Source organism: Nicotiana tomentosiformis, chromosome 3 (genome assembly GCF_000390325.3).
Source record: "Nicotiana tomentosiformis chromosome 3, ASM39032v3, whole genome shotgun sequence".
NCBI classification, from domain to species: domain Eukaryota; kingdom Viridiplantae; phylum Streptophyta; class Magnoliopsida; order Solanales; family Solanaceae; genus Nicotiana; species Nicotiana tomentosiformis.
This window is the reverse complement of record NC_090814.1, coordinates 37,487,226-37,493,225: the sequence shown is the minus strand read 5'-3', so window position 1 is coordinate 37,493,225 and position 6,000 is coordinate 37,487,226.

Here is a 6,000-nt window from a genome sequence, read left to right as displayed (position 1 = left end):
GCATTTCCGACTGGATATATAAGCTGAAGGACGGTGTTTTGGTCTCATTTACATATTTTGGAACCCTCGACTCGGTAGGAGGCGATTTTGAAGAGGTATTTTCATCTACAATCATTGAGTAAGTGATTTAGATCAATTTACAACTATTTTACATGATTATATGTGAGTTTTAACATCAAAATTATGAGAATCAAAGTGAAATTTTGAGAAACTTTGTTTATATTTTGAAAAATGAGAATTTTATTTTTGAGAGTCGATTTCGACTCAGATTTTGAAACAAAACACATGTATAGACTCGTGGGGTTATGGGTAGTCGGAATCTACCCTTGGACCCCGGTTTTGACTGGGCGAGCTTGGGGTTGACTTTTGTTGATTTTTGAGAAATGTTGCAAATATCATAGCTTTATTTATTGGAATTGATTTCTCTTGCATTATTAGATGTTATTAATTCGATTTTGGTTAGATTTGAGGTGAGCGGAAGTGAATTGTAAAGGAAAAGCTATTTTAGAGTATTGATTCAGGGCTTTTGAGGTAAGTATCTTGCCTAACTTTGTGTGGAGGAATTACCCCATAGAGATTGGATTATTTGCGCTATTGAACTACGTGAAAGATGTGTACTCGAGGTCACGAGTGTGTACACGGCTTTATAGTCAGAAATTTGACCGGTTTAGATTCGTAGGGTTCTTATGCACACTAAATTGATATTGCTCTATCATGTTATGCCCTCCATTGTTAAATTCACTCTTATATGCCTTATTTCAAGTTGTTGATTTGTGTCCTATCTTTTGTTGCCAATATACTCTTATATGCTTTAATTGTAATTGTTGCCTCTTTACTGTTACATGTTATCTCTTTCGTAGTTGATTATCCTTTATTGAAGTTATTGTTACATGTTATCTCTTCCGTAGTTAATTATCCTTAATTGAAGTTATTGTTAGATGTTATCTCTTCCGTAGTTGATTACCCTTAATTAAAGTTATTGTCACATGTTATCTCTTCCGTAATTAATTACCCTTACTTGAAGTCCAGTTACATGTTATTTATCTTATTGTTGAACTACTCTTAATTGAAGTCATTATTACTTGTATGTCTTTCATCATTGAACATATTCTTCTATTTCATTGCACTGTTGTCATTCTTGTGTTGATTCACTTATTGTACCTCATGTTATTGTTGTTTTTGTTGTACTCGATGTTGTTGAGCCGTGGGCTATATGTGGTTGTGGTAATAGAATTGTTGTTGTGGAAATGTTGTGGTGGATAGGAACATGTGGTGCGGGTTGTTATGTTATGTTGTTTTGTTTTTTGCACATGTGGTACTGTTGAGAGGATTGTCGGGGAGTGCACACATGAATTGTCTGTGCTATTGTTATTATTGATATTTGCACATGCGGCGTGACAAGGCGAGCTATATATGTTGGTTTGCGCATGTGACGAGATAAGGCGAGAATATTATTATGCGTGCGTGGAGAGACAAGGCGGGCATTTACTTTATTGTTACGCACATGGTGAGACAATGGGGCTTATGTCAGGGATAATTTGTGATGAATTGAGATGGCTTTGGGGCATTTTTATTGATGATATTTTTGTACTGGTGTGCCTACCTTGTGTGAGTCATGCATATTATGGCTTTGTTGTGTTGTTTCCTATGTCCCTTTCGTTGTCTCAGATCTTACTCGTACACTTGCACAAGCATACACCACAATTAGTGACTCATATCAGTCCAATAAGATGAACCTTGATGTTTATTGATCATTTATATGTATTCTTGTATACCTACCTTATGTGTGTGAGTTGCAACGTTAGCACATGAGTTATCCGTGCAGATATGAGATGTTGTTCTTGCTAGTATGTGATTCGTGGTTTTTAATGGTATTTCATGTGATGTGAGGCCTCGAGTAGGTTCATGTTATATTTTGATACTTGTTGGTATGTTCGGACGGGGTCCCGAGGGGCTCGGGTGTATTTCCGATTTGGATTTTGGATCATTTAAGAGTGTTTTGGTAGGTCTGGTTCTGGTGTGGCTGCACCTGTCGAACTTTTGGCACAGATGCGGTTGATGTGGTTCAAAAGCACAATCTAGAGTTGGGGCAGGAGTCCGCAGATGTGGAGATTTAAGCTCACCTACGAGACCGTAGAAGCGATCAGTTTGGTGCAGAAACGAGTGGGGCGCAGATGCAGAGCTTTCCTCGCACCTGCGATGTCGTAGACACATGAATAAGAATATAAAGAGAACCACAAGGCATATAAAAATAGGAAGATAAATATGATGACACATATGAATAAGTAGACCTCGGATCAAACAACACGAAAACCTCTCTATGATAGACTGAAACCAAACCTGTAACTGTAGCATCTGAGGCTACCGCCTCGGGTCTACCCAAAAATCCATAGCAATGAGCTTGACCACCGTAGATATGACCTCCACCAGCCTGGCCTCCTTCTCGAGGGCAGCATCTCACTGTATGTCTTCCCCCTTTAACTGGCTGGCAGAGGATAAAGCAACTACTATGGGAACCACTAATTGAGAAATCTGCCAATATGCGCCTCTAGCAAGTCAGGGACAATGCCTTCTCATGATAACGACAAGGTCGGGAATCCAAACTAGAGTAAGAATTTAAAAAGTAAATGCGGAAGCAATAATAATAAGGAATTGAGCAACTAGAACTAAATGGCAGAAAATAAAGGATATGGAAAAATTCAAGGAAAGAATTCCAAGAACGCAAGTTCTATAGCCTTGACAAGATCAAAGCAACAACGTCTTGATTTATTGAAGAAATCAAACGCCTTTACTTAAAAGCAAATCACAATAATAGATTCGGATCTTGACCGCTTTACGAGTAACTTGAGACAACAATTAATAACTAGTATTAATCGCCTTCTAAGAATACCACAAAGGAATCAAAGATATCACAATAGAGAAGTAATCTTACTACCTTGAATTATGAACTAGTAAAGGTTGAAAGATAAATCTCAAAGCACAAGTAACAAGTAACAAAGGTTCAAAAGAACTCTCAAAGTATGATATACTTAATCAATAATGAAGTGTGTCAATGAATGAGAAGAACTCCTTATTTATAGGAGTACTAAGGCATAAAAAGTCATTACAATTAGGTAGGGGGCTGCTAAGGGGTAACAAAGTCATCAAAATTAGGTAGGGTGGTTGCTAAGAAATAAGAAAAGTTACAAAATTAGGTAGGGGCGGCCAAATCCCTTTGGGGCAGATTTGGGCCTTAAAACTACTAGTTTGGGCCATTGGTTTGGACTCCAATTGGGCTCCATTTCAAACACCCCCATTTGGACCTCTTTTAAGCTCATTTTGGGCTCTTCTGGGTGTCCTTTTGCTAGATTTCAAGGGCCGAGTTCGGGACTCAATCTTCCTCCTCTTGGACTTCAATTTGGGTCACCAAATAATTGTAAAACTTGTATAGTTTATCTCCTTTGGTCTTGAGCTCGTCCTCCACAATTAAAAGCTTCTTTATTTGCACTTGAAGTCTAATGGCCTTATTTTGCAACTCTTTAGCTTGACATATTGTTAAAGGCCATCTTTGAGATTCCAAAACTTCATCCTTGTCCTTGAATAGAGTTGAGCTTCCTAGGATGCTATCATTCCCCTCTTCTTGAAGAAAATTCGTCCTCGAATTTCGACCTTGCAAGAAAAAGAAAACACGCCCTTGTAAATGGCATCCACTAATCTGAAAAACTAGTAGGAATAAAATAAGATAGTGACCATGTGTCCATTTAACCCAATTAATCCTAATAGGTGTAAATAAAGCATATGGATATCATCATCCCAACAAAATTTATGCCTACCTAGATCAATACAATAAAAACCTCTCGTAGATGCGCCATGCAATAGAACTTGCAATTCGATCTTGTCGGTAAGGTAGTCCATAGGTATACATGACAAAGAAATTATAAAAGATTGACCACACATCCATTTAATATAAGTATCTCTACCACATGTATCAAAGAAGATACTTTCATGATATAGCCAACTATCTACAATTAAAAATCTCATGGATTCCTCTACATGAAAGAGTATTTGATCACAAGTGTTACAATAATCATGCATATCATCTTTACTAGTAACAAATACTTTTATAAGCTCACATTGAACATGACTTGAAGAATGACTCCCCATCACACAACAAAAATCACATTCTAGCAATTTATCACATGAAAACTCATTAGCCACTTGAATAAGAGAAGAAGAAATATTTAACTCATTCACAAGCTTCTTCTCATAAATTTAATGCCTCTTTCTACCAAGTTGGAATACATAATCATCTATGTCATAAACAATTTCAAAAGGAAGAAAATTACTCTTGCACTTTAACTTAGATCTTACAGTTAATGACTTGATGTGCATCAAAATATCATCATCCACAAAAAATAAAGTCACCAATATAAGAAATAAGAGTATAATTCATTACCTCCAAAAATACCTTAGGTATTCTAGAAAGGCCAAGAATGCAAATAAACCAATTATACATACCATACTTGGACTTATTTACCAATGGAACATCATCACCTTGTATTCTTTTATGCAATGGCTCCAACTTAGCAATGCTTTTAGGAAACTCCATGTCATAACACTGTAAATAAGAATGAAAATACTCAAAAGGTTCAATAACAAAGAATTTAACCAAGCTTTTATCTTCCACTATCCAACAAGAATAGATATCGCCAAATTCATGTTGGAATCCAATTGGATCTTTTGCTACCATCTCTTGCGCCTCACCACCCCTTTCAAAAGGTATTTCAATACGTGGTTGCACAAAATCACAAGAACTAAAACAAGAAAGAGTTAATAGGTTAGGAAGTAAAGAAACTTTTTTCTTGCTTACACTCTCTTTGGCTTTTATCACAAGACTAACGTTTTCCTCACCCTTAGCCTCTTTTCTCTCACTAAAGAGTTTTTCTTTGCTTTCACTCAATCCCTCTTGCTTTTCTCTCTCTACCTCACAAACTTTGTTCATCTCATTACCTTCTCTCTTTTCTTTTCTTTCAATATCACTCTTTGCCTCACTTGACATCCCACTCTTTTCACTCAAGACAACCTCTCCTTTTTCCTCTCTTGGAATGTCAACATGCACTCCCTTACTCCTCTCATTCTTTTCTCTCTCATATTTTTTCATATTCTTTTTAACAATCTTTTCATCTTCACAAATTTGTGAGGGAGTCAAAGGCCCAAGAATGAGTTTCTTCCCATTAATCTCAAAAGAGTATCTATTTTTTTCAATACTATATGAAGCACTTCTATAGACATACCATGGCCATCCCAACAAGATATGAAAACTATTCATCGGAATGACATCACACCAAATCACATCCTCATACCTTCCAATAAAGAGTGGCAAGAACACTCTTTTATCTACTTTTACCCCTTTCAACATGTAGGGTTCAATATGTTCAACACAAGGCAAGTTCAATTTCTCAACCATATAAGTGCTAATTAAGTTATAGCCAAATGCTTTGTCAATTCTAAGGGCATAAATTGCAGACATCACTTTAGCTCTTGTTTGAAAAATAACTTTACCATTGTCTTCCTTCCATTCGGTATACTGTAAGTTCGACTTTTCAAGTTGTTGAGTCATAGCTTTCCTCCTTCCACTGTAACTACCTGTTTGATACATCTTGACATAGATTAAGGGAAATATGTATCTCTCAAATTTGGCTTTTTTCCTATAATGCTCTCACATCTCTTGCCTTTTTTTCCTCTTGAAATAACCTTTGAACAAAATACTTTGTAGATTTATGGTTAAACCCAACTCATATAAAGTTCTTAGTAGTAAAATATAGATTTTTGGGGAACAAATGAAAGAAGAACCAAATCCTAGAACTATTAGGCTCGATTGAAACAAGACACGAACAAAAAGGAAATGATTATATATTTAGATTAGAAAGAGTAAGAAAAATTAAATTTTTGTCTTATATTTGAAATCTGGGATCCCCTCTTCTTGTTTCCTTTGATAGTTTTTGGAAACAAATTATATAC